We start from the raw sequence: 15,324 nt of genomic DNA on the forward strand, positions 1-15,324 counted from the left end.
GCGAAAAATTAATAAGGAGATCTATAGGCGTTCACGCCGTCGCGAATCGAGGACGTCTTCTTCGGTACACGATCGCGGCCGCGTTATTGACGCGCTCGCCTCCTCTGTCACGACGATTTCACGGCGGATCGGGAGCAATCGAAGCTTCAGTTTCTACCTTCGGTTCGTTACGACTCCCGTATCAGCGAGAGCCAATGATAATTAGCCCGCTCTCGATAAGCGCTCGCGACTCCTAAAATGATCAATCGATACAGCATTAAATCCAGAACTAATTAGAGGAATCTATGGAGGAAGAAAAGTTGGCGAGACGGACGGGAGGGGGACACGGCGGAGGACTCGGGGGAAGTACTATCGTACATCGGGGAATAACATTAACTTGTTCTCGTCCCGGTGGAATGTTAATAGGCGTATAGATTCGTATTATCTCCCCGGGCAGGATTTTCCATGACTGACATTGTACTTGGCGCGTTCGGCTCGGCGAATTCGAATCGATCCCTTTTGCCCGAGCCAACAACCGTCCCGCTCGAATTACGATAAACGAGGATTGCTTGGTCGCGGAATCTTGGGCCGAATGCTTTTCATGGACGCGCAGCATCCCGAGCAAACTATCGGCAGCCGGAATGCGTGTAATCTAATGTCCGTTGGCGAGAGCCCGCTATGTGCGGGGCTCGCGTTCAAGTAACCCATTATCGAGCTAATGAACGCGCACACGGCAAAGATGGAGCGCCCGTCCGGGTACGGACGGTATTTCGAGGGCAATGATTTCGATATCGAGTCGCGGAATATTTCCGCGGACCGAACTATCCGCTGATAGGGACGATACGAGGAGGAATCGCCTAGTCATCGTTCGGAATTATCCGGCGCTCCTCCTCCGGTGCGCTCCCGATATGCTGGGAGCGAAAGTATTTTTCCGCGCGGTCGGGGCCCCGGATCTCGGGAAAAGAGAGACGGGCCGACCCTTAAGTACCGTTTCTTCGTTCCTCCTCGACACGCTCGAATCGTGCGCGCTTTCATTGCCGCTGGAATGCGATGGTTACTTCTCTCGTTCGCCCGTATGCGCCGTTGGATCGTTCAAGGCCGGCGCGCGGGTAAGGTGAACGGATGAATGGATTTGTCAGATGAATGCCTTGGGATAGGGGCGCATCTTCTTCAATTACCACTCGCGTGTGTCTGTCGGTGGCGCGCGGAACGAGCGTGTTTTCTTTTCCCCGCTACCTAAAGGTAGCTCTTTACGCCAAGGGCATCCACGGCCATCCGACAATAAATTCAAGACAGACGAATAACGCGTCGGAGATCCACGGTCGAAGGTCGCCGATCAACCGGCCTACGCGTCGCTCTCGCGTTACCGTCGAGTGCGTTGGGAACGCGTAACGGTGCACGCTAAAAGGCTTTTCAATCGGAGCCACCGTTTACGACGATCCTCCTATTCGACACACGCCACAGCCGCGATCCGACTATTCAAATGACTGCCGATCTTCGAATTTTATGCACACTTTACTCCGGGTCCGGAAGAAGGTGCGCTGTTCCGAGGAGGGGTTGACGAATATATTACCTCGAGTCGCCGTTTCAATTTACACCTCGTGCTTAAAGATATCCCATTGTGTCGAGCGCGTTAGCCCTTCGCGGATAGACATTCTGTTAAACGTCTAGAATTATATTATCCGTAAGTCGCCGTGCATTGAAAGCTCGAGCGTTGAGAATTAAAAGGAACGCTTAAGCAACTCGGCGACAAGTCGAAGATTCAACGGTCGACTATCAAGTATATTGATCTGATTTGACACGGAATTATCGGAATTCATTTCCGTCGCCACGAGGACACGAATGTGACGCAGCTCGCTCCAAAAGCGAAGCATCTGGTCCCTCGTGTTCCGAGCTGATAGTGGAAATCGGAGCAACCTGATCCAAGGGTCCGTGGGCCCATGGCTGCATAATGGGAGCTGCCCGTTAACAATCGCGTAGAAAGACGCCGGCTCGTTTCGGATTGAGGAATATTGGGGCATTGTAGGAGCGGCTGTAGACGCGCGCGGCCGTGTGCGCGTGTGCGTGTGCACGTTGACAATGGGAAGCCCAGTGGGTGCGTTAATCCGGCATGTAAGGTTGTTCTGTGAGAATATTTCGTGAGGGGTGGCACGGCGGCGAGGGCGGCGGAGGGGGCCGTGGAAGAAGCGGTGAAAGAGAGGCTCGGCTCTATTGTTGCATCCTGGCAGATATTATCTGCGGTACACGCGATGCCTCTGTCGGCGAAACCGACAGAGTTGACTCGCGCGCTTCAAGCCCCGCGTGCGTTCCTTCTCTCCCGAGCCCCTCCGTAATTGCCGCGAACGAATGAATCGCCGCGGCAATCGCCGCGGACGGATCTCCGTCCGTTTATCGGGACTCGCGGCGCACCTTTGTTCGAAATCGATGAACACGTTGCCGGGAATCATTTTCCGTTTTCCCGCCGATGGATCGCGATGAATCGAGACGAGGCATGCGAGATACCCGCGCCACGATAAGACTCCGGGGGTTACGCTTAGAAGCGTTTCTCACGCACCTTCTCGTTCAAGCGAAACTTCACGAAGCGGTATTGTTCCCCGGCGTGTTCGTGTATCGCTTCAACATCGCGATTATCGGGGGATATCGTGAAAAATCGATTACATCGAAGGCATCTTAACTCCCGGGGGAAGGATTACTCTATTTTTGCTGAATGTTTTCACGAGAGTCCCGTCGTGGAAAGTATTAATAATCTGTCATGGGCGCCGGCAGGTTTGCTCCTCGGTCGAACAATCAGGAACGGCACGGTCGAGAAGACAGACACGGGGGAAAGATCGTTGCGTATAAAGTTCGACAGGTGACGGGTCGGAAACGCATTCCGTGTTCCCCCGGTACGGTAAGAAGCCGTGGTAGCGTTCCGTGGTAGCAGTTTCAGCCTCCTTTCCCGCGCGAACGGAGCCAGGGAGGCTCATCCTCCCCTGTATCTCGCCTGCAATTTCATCCTTTCGGTCGAGTGGTTTCGAAATTCCAGCACTGACGGGCGACGCCAACGACGCCGTTCCGGCCGTTAAGAGTCCAGGCTCTAATCTCGTGAGCGGATATCGAGCCGGTGTACGGTGTCGTCGGTGATCGGTCAGGGGATCGGTCTCTCGGAAAAGTGGCCGGGCACTTTTGTAGCCGGTGAACGTGGGAATGATTTTGAGAGAAGAGCAACGCCGAGATCGGGACAGAGAGGTCGGACCGCCGCGCGAGAAGGACGGGGATAACCTGGACGCCTCTTCGAGCCAGTTCCGTGGCGTCTTGGTTGCGTTCGCCTCGCTCGCTCGCTCGGAGCGTGTGTGCGCGTTCACCGTCGAACGAGCGCGGGCGCAACACACGTGTCGTCCCGTGTATGCGCGTTCATGCAGTTTGTAACGCGCGGAACAGGTATTCCCCCATTGAAATAAGGTAACGTCGCGAATATGAAATATACCCCCTTGTACAACTTGATAATCCGTGGTTACCATAAATCCTGAGTGATTATCCGCGTGTCTATTTATAAGCCTCGTGGCGTCGCCCTCGCCTCTCTGCCCGCCCCCTCGTCTTCGCGCCGTGCATGTACCCTCCCTCTCCTTATCCCTCTTCCTTCTTTGTTCGGATATTCATCCCCACCCCCCAACCCCTTCTCCCGCTATTCTCCATCCCATTCGAAGGATGATCGCGCCCAAAGGACCTCGCGTTTCTACCTATATGCGTGTCACGGCCTTCCATCCCGCTGTACCGACGAGAGAAAGAGAATAAGGGCGAGAGAGGAAGAGATAAAGGGGCAGAGACAGAGAGGGAGAGAGAGAGAGAGAGAGAGAGAGAGAGAAAGAGCGAGAAAGAGCCCTTTGGAGATACGCTCGATAGGATTAATCGGCTTACGAAGACACGGTCTCGCGGCTCGCCGACCACGGGGAATGATTTGTTGGTGAACATTCGTCCGCACCTGCGACAAAAATGGAGTTCGCTCGGCCGGGCTCGGAAAGCTTTCTCCTGCGTGGATGTTTCGTGGACGTCGAATACTCTGATGGATCTCCGGTCTTCTCGGAACCGGGACGAAGGTGTCGTAAAGCGCCGATTCAACGGTGGCCACAAAAGATCTACCGGGAACCAGGTTACGAACGAATTTAATATTCTCGGGGACCCGGAGAACCGAATTTATTCGGTCCGAATAAAAAAGAAGAAAAAAGAAACGACGGAGCCCGAAGCACGCGTAACAATCGGCCCGCGCGTCTTCGTCGGAGCGAGGCCTGCGATTGAAAGAGACGGACGCAGATGAGACGCGCGTTGCGGCGCATCTGGAGTACTTTGAAAACCGGAAACGTTCCGAACGCGAAATACGTCTGTGCGCTGTCAGATTAATTGCGAACGGAACGTTTCGTTTCGCTATCTCGCCCAACGGTGAAGATCGGCCGGGTATTAAACGTATGCAACGCGCCACAAATTTACCGTTTGCCATATAAAAATTTTGATAACGATCTGATTGGGTTCGGCCGATCTGGCCGTACACGACGATGTCAAATGGAATTTCTCCGGATCGTGTTACGGTTATGCGAGCAGATGCACACTTTCGACGGTAACAAGCACTCTTCCGGTTCTAGCCCCGGAAACCCCATCCATCTCCAGCGCTCGTTCATTTGCTCTCCGTGAATGATTAGCGCCGTTTCTCCTTTATCAAGCAGGAAACACACGCATTCCGCGGGCATAATATTGTATCTCCTCCCGGCCATCTAATCTTCGTATCGCATCTATAATATATCATTCCCGACAGGGCATGCCTGGTTGCGTAATTCCGGGTTTCTTGCGAATGAAATTGCTCGCGATCTAGCCGCGGAGCAACACGTTTTCTGCTACACGGGTGCGTCTGATTTCTTCATTAACGCCCCCTCCCCTTCCTCCGTCTTCTATTCACGTTCGAGCCGGGATTGTGCACGTTCTAGAGAGGATCGTGGCGTTCGGAGCGCAGGGGAATACACTGTCGAGAAATATGACCTGTTCTATCCGGGAGGAAAAAGTAGCCGAGAGTTGCCTCGAGTTCTTTCACCGGAATCGTTCCTTCCTTATACGCTTTCGTACCGTGAAGAATCATCGATTAATAACCGCTCAGAGAGCACGCTTCGTTTTGCTACCGTCGTAACTCGCGAATGATTTTTGGCGGAAGGAGTTGCGAACGTTCGAACGGTTCGACGTTCAAATGTTAGATGAGAGAAATTGGAAAGCACGGGCATCTCGAGCGTTGAATATCGTCGCGTTGATGCTGCGAATGACGCATAGATTTCGATGTCTACAAAGAAATAAATGCGTCCGTGAATTCAAGTAATTGAACATATTTCATTCTACGCGCATTGACTGTCCAAAGAATAATTTTCGAGCCTCGCTTCGGTAAAGAAATCGAAATTTCCTAAGGGAAATTTTGTTCGGAAAAGGGGAGAAGATAAAGATTCGAGCGGATGATCCTCCCAGCAAGAGTGTCGCCAGCTGAAATCGGGAGAAAAGAGTTTCGGTAGAGGGAGGAGTGCAGTGATCGCGTCGAGGGGACGAAGAAATCGGGGCTATCCTCGAATGTCGCCAGAGGCGCTGCGCGTTGTGCCGCGGCAAGCTATTAAAAACCCAAGTTATGAATGAAAGCCGAGCTGAAATAGAATGGCACGCCGTGCTCCGCCCACAGGAACAGGTACAAACACTACGACGATAGGCTTAGCTCAAGTCCAATGTCAGAAGATTCCCCAGAGGCCGGAGCCGAATCCTGCGCTACGCTTGATATTTCAAGCAGAACCGAAAATCGTCGGTTACGTTCGCTTCGATTAATATGACGAACAGACCCCAGCCGCTACGATTTATGTCATAATTCCAAGCCAGAATAGAGACGGGCATCGTCGAAACGAAGGCCTGTGATCTCGAACGTCGTCCGAAATTTTTCACCGTTTATTCGAAAGCGACTCTGAGAGAAAAAGGAAAGGAAACTGCACGATATTACCGTACACGAGTAACCGGAGATATTTCTCGCGCATTGGAACCCACACTTTCATTGTTCCCCGTGCAAGAATGAACTACGTCGGTAACTCGTGAAATTATATTCCAAAAGGTCAGTCCAGAGGGGAGAAGAAAACTTGATGCAAATTGTTTCTGAGAGAAGTAACGAGGCATTTGATTAATTGCTCCGTAGGTGGACCCAGCGGGAAACGTGAAACTAGCGGAGAAACAAAAGACGAGAAGACGGAGTTGTGGAATCCGTTAGTTTGACCTCGGCGAGAGGCATAATAGCTGAAAAATCATTCGAACGTCTCATTGCTCGTTAAGCATCCGAACGCGTTGGGCCGTGTTATTTTTCACGAAATAACGCAGTCCGTTCAAAGGGTTTCTTTTAAAAGTTCGTTCAGCGGATGGAGGAATGCACGGAACCACCGGCAACGCGTTCGCGAAGACATAATTGGTTTCTTCCGTGTTAAACTGTCTCGGATCGGGTCCGAAGTCACTCGGCGGGCGTTCGCACGCCGTAAACCCAAATCACGGCCGGCCAAATTATGCGTAAACCAGCTGGCCGGGGCGACGGGCAATACATCGGAATCGTACGGCGGCGGGTCGCTCGAACTTCGACGCGGAGGGACTCTGAAAAGGGCACGATGCCTGACTGTCTGTCACATTCTTGATGTCAGCGGGCCAGAGAAGGGCCGGTAGTCGAGCATCCTGACGATTCAATTAGGATTCAGGCATGCAGTAGAGGCCCACAGTCTCCTGTGTTCGCCTCGGCCCTCTCTCGCGCCCCTCCATCGCCAGCTTTCTTTCGAGACCCTCCTCGGGTATAATCGATCGCCGATTTCACGAGAGATCCATCGGGTCGGTTCGCGTGGCCCTTGATATATGGAGATCACGGGGCCAACACGAGTTAGTGGACGATCGAAGACACGAATAACATCGACGCACCGATCCGTGAGACGGATAAAAAGATTTTCCAAGTTGAAAGGATTCATCTGAAGTGGAACGGGCTGTTTGTCGCGGATCTTCGATACACAAAACAGTGTATCGTCCGACCGTTGCATGATTACCGAAGCTGCGCCCGTCCGATCGATACAGAACTATCCCTTTACGTATGGAAATATCGTTATAATCGTGTACACAAACGAGTCGGCTCGGCGAGACTAAGGAAGAGGAAGCAAAGCGTTGAACCAAGGGGTTGAAAGCTTCGGACGGGGCCATCGCCGAGAAGCGTCGCGGGACAATGGAGCAATCAATAGGGTAATGTGAGGACACTTTATCGAATTATCGATGCGGTCGACACTGGCGTACCTACGGTCAATGGACACGGGTACCCTGCTTTTCGAGCGAACCCTTCACCCCCTGGGCGCCTTGCGTCTCTTTCTCTCGCCAGCCCGTTTCCAGGCCTCTGTAACCGTCCAACGGCCCCAGCCTTCTATCTGGCCTATCCCGTCTCTCTTTCTCACGGTTTCCCGTCAATGTTCGTCCGCTGATAAAGAGAACCATCCGTGCCGCAACAAGCTCAGTCGCCCTTGACACTTTGCCCAGTTAATGTCCAGGAGGCACGCGATAAATCCGCCCCCGAACCGACGCCGTTTTCAGTCGCGCCGCCGACCTGCCAGCGCGCGAGTGTCTTCCGCCCCGTGAAATCCATTATCTCCGTATGTACGGTGATCACTATCGGCTCCCCCAGTCTCCCTCTGTCCTCCTTTCTCGGCTTAGCGCGCCCTCGACGCGTGGTCGCGACGGTTTTCTGGTGTCGATCGGTTAACATCGCCGGGAAAGAGTCCGCCGGTCCGAGCATCAGGTGCGCGGAATACAATGGTACCCGGCTGTCCCGTGTCACCTCGAGGAAATAAGTTCCCCTTGGTCAGCGCGAGCCAGGATTGGTAAGAAACGAGAGCTCTCCCCTTCCGCGACGCAACTTCACCCCCGTAATCGGATGCACCGGTTCACGCGTTGTCGACAGCCGACGGCTATTAATCACTCCGGCAGCGAGCAGCCGGTTTCCACGGGCTAAAATCGCTCGCCGTGCGACGCAGAATACGCGGCTGCTGCGAAACGCCGCTAGGAAACCCGGTCGCGAGTGGGTTTCGCGGCCGAGTGCCGGACACTTAACAGGGACGATGGTGGGCCGATACTTTTACGTGGACGCGATCGCATATTTCATGTCAGTTCGACTCGACCTTTTCCTTTTTTTTTTCATCTCCCCTCCTCTCTCTTTCTCTCGTTGTTTCTTTCTCCCTGTCCGCCTCGGATGTTCTGTATCGAACATCGTCGCGGCGTTCGACGCGCGTATACGCCGCGGGAATGTACGCAGTTGTAATTGCCGCGCTCGCGGCCCTCTCCGTATTCTTATCTCGGCCCGAGCGTCGGGCGACAGGGCCGAGAGTCGCCGGGCGGAGCCGCGCGCGCGTCCCGTCGATCCCACGAGCCGTGTCCGCGATTGACCGCGTGTGAGAACACGATATCGCACGAATGAGTTATGATCCTTATTCGTGCTTTTGCATACCGATTCATTATCCGCCGACCGGGCTCGAAGTCAAAATTGGAACGCGACGTGGCGCAACCGATCACGCCCGATCCCTGCCACTCCGTCCCAGAACGCGCGACGATAAATCAAAGACTCTCCCCCGTGGCCCGATTCTTTCTTTTTCCGTGGAATGTCGCGCGCTCGCTCGCGCGTGCACGTTTCTCTCGCTCCTGCGTGGGTGGACCGAGTATGGGGGGTTGTCGAGTGGATACAGCCACGAGATGCACTCGGATTTTAAGAGGCTGTGGCGTCGTTACGATTATAATGTCATTGAAATGTCAACGGAACTGGAACAATGAAACGGATAGAATTAAACTATCGTTACCAGTGTAAGCGAATTTCGTATGGGATGTCATTATTATTGGCACGGCGAAGGAAAGAAAAATGATCGCTTCGTTCCGCGTATGCCGTTGTGATAATGAGTATCGGGCAAGGAAATATATATAAACATAAATGACCCGCGCTGGACAATTCCTACGGTATCGCTGCAAGTCTACCTTCGACGTTCTCTTTCCAAGACAGTGTTAATCCTGCAAGGAATGTCAACAAATTCCTGGCGTCGGTATTTCTCCATTTCCACCGAGGTTTCTGTTAAGTGTATTGAATACGGCAATCGCATTCTCATTTTCGAAACGAAAAGTCTCACCGTGACGGCACCGAGAAAAAGTGCAACCGTAACATTCGGCCATCTACTGCGTCGCTTCGCGGGTTGTCCGTCGAGCGAGAAACGGGGACGTTGCGTCCGTCTGAAAATGAATAACGGAGCTTTCTCGAACATCCTTCGCGATCGCGGCGCGAGGTTATTATCGCGACAGTGCCTACGGAATCAGTCGGTGAAGGCCGTGCGCACAGATGTTCTAAATCGCGCGCAAACAAATCACTTTGGTACCATCGACGCGCGCGCAAATACAGTTGTGCAATGACTCGGGCGACTGTTAGGTAATTCGATTTATGTAACGGTGCCGGCGTTCGCTATTGTTGACGCGGGTCGTTCGTTCGCGCGGGTTCCTCGCGGGCTGGAAGCTCTAGTCTCGTAGGACGCGCCGCGGGTTCTCGCTCGACAGATATCCGACCGGATTTATTTTCATGCGCGTCTCGCGCGCGGCGTGTATCGGTTCAATTAATTTCACGATCGTCGAGCGACGAGGCGACTGCGGCTGCGACGTGCCGCGTCTCGCCGAGACGAGACGAGCAAAAAGAAGCGGCGGGTAGAATGAAACGAGAGCATCACGGGCGCCCGGCTCGGGCCGAGTGCCCCGTGAAACGGATGAACGGATTGTCCGCGATAAGAAGAGATGACAGGTAATTCGGTCGATGGAAACGAGACAGCCGGCCACGGTTGCTCCGAATGCACCCACCGATCGCACGTCTTAATCCCTCTTACACTTCGGTCGCCAGTTTTATCGATCCCCCGTCCCGATAAGGCTGATCGCTGGAATCGAGAGCTTTCCAGGCTGCTCGTCGCGCCACGCTAATTGCTCGCCGCGTTGGACGTCGCCGGAAAATCGTTCCAATTTCCTCCGTCGTGGAACGCATAAAAGGGAACGAGTTAATCTGCATTGGCTGTAGATCGGAATCGTTGACACGTTTATGAATTCCCTGTTATCCGCGTCCCAACATTGTGAACGGAAAACCGGTCGCCGGGCATTTTCACTTTGTCCGTCGGCGACGCGACTCTCTACGAAATAAAAGCGCGAAAACGACAGAGAACGAGATGCAGAAAAGGCGGCCGCGTCGCGTTGGGACGAGTGAGCTCGATCGATACGCGTTCGATCGGATTTCACCCCACTTGCATCCCCAGGACAGAAGTTCTGGAAGGTTGGGTAGCTCCGATGGGCGGAGGGAGGAGGGAGATAATACTCGCGCGACTGCCTTAAAGCGTGCGTACCCGCGGCTTAAACAGCAACAGCAGCATCGGCAGCACCGGCAGCAACGAACACCCCTCCACCGGGACACCAGGCGGTTTCTTCTCCTCTCGTCCTCTTCGCTCTGGTCACTCTCTTCCCTTACCTCGCTAGTGGTTAGTCCCGGCTCCCTCTTTGCCCCTTCGTCCTTTCTCTCTCCCTCCTGTCGATACGCGTTGTCTCTAGCGCTGTCTCCTTCTCCCACCCCTCGCCGTGCTCCTTGTACCTCTCGCTCTCGCTCTCTTTCCCTCTCCGCCTTTCTTTCAATCCCTCCCCCTCCGCCCATCGCTCTCTTTCTCTCTCTCTCTCTCGCTCTCTCTCTCTCTCTCTCTCTCTCTCTCTCTCTCTCTCTCTCTCTCTCTGTCTCTCTCTCTCTCTCTCTCTCTGTCTCTCTTGTTCATCGTCTCTCTGTTCCACCGTTCGTTTCTCTCCTCCTCTCGCCGTCTCCGGCCCGTCACTATCTCGCTCTCCGGCTTCTCAGAGTCTCTTTAGTTTTGTGCGCTACCTGCCTGCCTTGTGGCTCGCTCGTATCGTATCGTATGTAAGCGAGGCGAGGTGCCGTGGCACAGCGGCGGGACGAGGCAGGGAGGCGAGGTTCGGCCGATATACCTGTGTGTGGCGCGGTATGGCGTTGTCTCCTGGCGTGTAGGCATACGCACGGTCTCCCTCACACGTGATATCCCCTCACGCACTCGCCGCAGGTACGGGTCCGCGCACGCACACGGTGCGTCCCATGGGACAGAACGAGAGGCGATCCTGGAGAACGAGCCGCGCGAACCAGGAGGAGGACGCTTCGATTCGATTCGGTTCGGTCGGGTTCGGTTCGCGCGCGCGTACGAACCGAAGAGAACGGAGAAACGATAGGACGAGGAGCGAACAGAAACGAAAGGAACGGGACGAAACGAAACGGAACGAAACGGGAGAAGCACACAGAGACTTCCTATGGAGCTGTCCGCGTATAGAGGCACCACGTTAGGTCCCCGGCGAGAGCGCGATAGAGCTGCGGCGATGAGGCGCGCGAGAGAGTACGCGAGAACGCGTTTGTATGAGTCGGAGGCACGCGATTGTGTGTGGCCGGTGCACAAGAGCGTGGCTCCCCTCCCTCCGAAGCCACACTCCACCACACTCCTCCTACCTCTCAGCCTCTACCTCCTTCTTCTACCTGCCGGCCCGGCCGACACACATGTGTATGTGTACCTTGGTCTTCAGTGTAAGATCTGAACCAGCGGAGAACGCACGCTATTGTTATATCATTATCATTGTCATCGTACCGTGGCGATTCGCGCCCGTGCCCCGCCGCCGCCGCCGCGCCGTGTGTCACCATACGTTTCGCCCTGTGTGCCGCGCCGAACCGCCTTCGCCGAAACCTGGGAAAATCGTGTGGCCACTGACCTCGTCGCCGCCTCCCTCGTGTCAAACGGTCCGGAAGAAACGCGCGAGGATCGGCAGCTGGACCGTGCGCCAGTCCACGCGCCACGCCGGTTCCGTTCTCGCTCTCTCTCTCCCTCTCTCTCTTTCTCTCCCTCTCTCTCTCTTTCTCTCTCTGCCTCTCTCTCTTACTGTCTTTCTCTCTCTTTGTCTCTCTGTCTCTTTCTCTTTCTCTCTTTCTCTGTTGGTGTCCTCTCCTCTCTCTCCCTCCGTTTCATTCTGTCCGTCCGTCCGGCGCTCGTCCGACAGCGCTCGCGGTGCCAAGATTCCCGCGATCTTGTCCCGCGGGGTCAAAGGATGACGGGATATGTGGTGTCGCCGCCGCGCCCTCTGACAGCAAGCCGCGCACGGGGCGGCCCGCCCGTGTGAACACGTGGGAAATCGCTACCGCCGTCGCCACACTCCGCTCCGCAACGCTGCCACCTCGTTGCTCCCGCACGCCACCCGAAACCGCGATCCACCTGTTCAGAGAGGTTCCCGTTCGGCCGCGGCACGAACGGAATGATCGTTGATCGATCATCGATCCGGGGGTGATCGGTCGACGTGGCGCGCGCGCGCGCGCCGGCTAGAAAGATCTCGAGCGAGCCGACTCGCCGTCAGCTGTGTTCCCGCGGAGAAATAGTCCCGGTTAGGTGAAACGAGTGTCGAGGGACCGATTTGGTGTGGCGGGTTTTGTCCGTTCGATTTCTCTCCGGGACGGACGCAAGAAGGAAGACGTCGCCGTCGTCGTCGCCGACTCGTCGATTAGGATCGAGGGGACCCGATGACGGGGAGGAAGAAAAGGAGGTCTCGGGTCTCGACGGACGAGATGACCAGGATCGATCGGAAACACGCCACGGCCGACGCCTAATTAAATCGATTAGACTTTGGGGTTAATTGTTCTGGAACGCCGGGTTCCCGCCTACTGTCATCGGTGGCCTGTTCGCCGCACGGTATTATCGGGGGAACGTGAACGTGAATCTCTGCCGGGTGCCCGAGGATCGAAACTATATTTTCACCCGACACTGTCATCCTGCCAGCCGTTATTATCGTGCCCGAGGTTTCGCTGTGATCGTGAACGCCGAACAGAACACTCGTGACCTTTCCAGTGAATCGAGTCGATATTACGGAGAGAGTATCGACCGGCGCAGTGAGTCAATGAGAAAATTTCGGTGCTAAGTGACGTCTCGTGTTCGACAAGGTTCGCCTCGGCGAAGGGTATTTCCAGTGTCACCTCACGTTCGCCTCCGCTTCCCCGCCGGTGTCTTCTCTTCTTCTCCTCCCTTTAGTTTTTGTTGCTTCTTCCGCGCCCGTTCCGAGTTGTTCCCGTCCCGGTCCCGTTGCTCTTGTTTCCTCCGATTTCTAATCGTTCCTTTTCTGGCCAGGCCAGGTGATCGGATTGAACCATCCCGCCGCCTTGTCATCGCGGCCCCGGTTGGTGAATAAATTGTGACCGCGTGAAAACTGGTGTCCATTGTTGCGTTCCGCGGCCAGTGATACCGTCTCGCCCATTTCGTTGACAAACAAGCCAAAGGGGCCAGACGTCTCGTCTAGCTCCCCTCCCGCGTTTGTCGTCCGTTCTTCGTACACGGGATCGTTTGTGGTGACAGAAAACCGGCTCGGCCGTTGAAACGCAGTCGGCCTACGATTCCCGATGATTGCTCAATTAGTTTTAAACGTGATCGCGTAGTGCGGCCATCGCGAGGGGGATACACACCTTCGATCGGAGGCTGACGATCCTTGTGAATCCGTGCGTGATCAGTGCGAGCTACTCACGAAATTCCTCGTGTCTCCGAGCGTGGACCACTCGGTGTGCGTGATACTCGAGCTACGCTCCTGCCAGGAAACGCCGATTATGCGGACGAATAATCTTCGTGATAAATGATTCGCGTGATCGACGCTCTTCCGTGGAAGCTACCAGTTGGAACTGACGGTGAGTCGCCACACCATTTCACGTTTTTCACCATTCGAAACGCGTCACGATGTCCTGGGCTCAACACGCTTCGAACAATATAATTACGAACACCTCCTGAATCGTGTATTGCGTCAGAGTGTCAAATCAAAGCTTATTCGCCGGAGTACGTAAGCCAAATGTCATTTTAAGAAACACCTGAAGTTAATCTGTCGTCGTTCGAAGAGATTCTCTTACGATCCGAGCGACCGTCATTTTGATACACCTGAATCGGTGATTTCTCCGTGCGCGGTGCCTGATCGATGCCGCAACGCAGTCCTCGTGTAAGCGGCCTAGCAAAAACACGAGTTACCGGAGGCATCAGTCGAACGGTAGCCGGTAATAACATCGCAACGCTGCTCCACGATTAGTTAATCGGAAAATCGGCGGCGTCGAGCCGTCAAGTCGTCCCGGGGCGAACATCGAAGACACTTTCCTAGACGCTTGGGGAACAGTAAACGCGACGCGCGCTGTCTGATCGAACCCCCGAGTTCTGGTCTCGGGGTCTCGTTTAGCCTGGCAAAAACGTGGGCTCGGCGTGGTATCTGTCGAAAGGTATCTCCTAATAAAGCGACGACGCGATAAGTAAAGAGGAATTGGCGTTCGTGGAACCGCGCGGGACGTGTAAGGAGTTCCCGTTTCGCGGCACCGCGCGAGAGTCGTGCGCGAGCGCGAGCTCGCCGCAGAGACCCAGGCCGCCCGGACCCGGGATTCTGAGCGAATTCGTGGCGAGCAAACGCCACGCCGCGGCGAGCCGCGCGGCAAATGGAACGATAAATCCTTCGATTGTCGAACGTCGATAATCGTTCGCGGCGGCGCTCCGTTGTAGACACGGCGGAACAAACATCGTCGGACCCCAGGACCTGTTATCGTGAGCACGTGATCAGCCGGGGACCGGGTTGAGATTTCTGTGCTCGCGAGAAGTGAAAATATTGCCCAGGCCGCTCGGTCACGTTTACAATGTAACACGTCGATCGACGACCGCGACAGCACTCCCCGGGAAGCTTTCGGTGAAACTCCACGGTTATCAGTCGCGACGCGACGCGACGCGGAACAAGCCGAGGATTCACGCGCGAGCCGCGCCGCTGCCGAGTTCGCCGGGCGAACAACCTGTTCCCCGATTTGGTAGGTTGCTCGTAATGGGCGGCCTGCTATAATTTCTGATTATTTTAATTAACCCCACAAAAACGGCCTCGACGGCCGCGGAACAATCGTCAATGAAATTGCTGTTACGGCGGCGCGCTTTGGAGCCGCTGTCCCGCTCGACTTTCTCGGCTGACTCGCTTTTTACGCGCCCTCGGCTGCGCCGCAGTTGAATCAGCGGCGTCATCGCGCTAGACGACCAGGAAATTATTCTAAGATCCGCGACGCTCGGGGATTCACGAGTATGCAAAACGCGAGGCTGGTTCTTCCTTCTTCCCGATTGTTATTGCTTTTTTTCTTCCGCTCCATTGTGTTTTCGATCTTTTTCTGCCATCGATGTACGCTCGTACGCAGCGCGTCGAATGGGGAATCCGTTCAATACACTTCGCCCGATGGTTCGGTTTCTTTCGGACAGC

The 15,324-nt window shown here is 54.9% G+C and overlaps 1 protein-coding gene across 5 annotated transcripts in view; it reads left to right on the forward strand.

Moving 5' to 3' along the window:
* The window catches only part of Sox102F (transcription factor Sox102F), a 175,196-nt gene that overhangs the window by 6,059 nt on the left and 153,813 nt on the right, over window positions 1-15,324 (forward strand). The window contains exons 1-2 of one of the 5 annotated variants that reach the window (XM_076371299.1): window positions 9,067-9,087; window positions 13,200-13,747. The exons of 2 other annotated variants lie outside the window; for them this stretch is intronic. The gene's annotated coding sequence lies outside the window, so the exon portion shown is untranslated. Of the gene's footprint in view, window positions 1-7,785; window positions 7,860-9,066; window positions 9,088-13,026; window positions 13,748-15,324 lie in introns of those variants that run through there. 2 more of the 5 variants (XM_076371300.1, XM_076371298.1) reach the window with 2 other exon arrangements.

Source organism: Nomia melanderi, chromosome 10 (genome assembly GCF_051020985.1).
Source record: "Nomia melanderi isolate GNS246 chromosome 10, iyNomMela1, whole genome shotgun sequence".
NCBI classification, from domain to species: Eukaryota; Metazoa; Arthropoda; class Insecta; order Hymenoptera; family Halictidae; genus Nomia; species Nomia melanderi.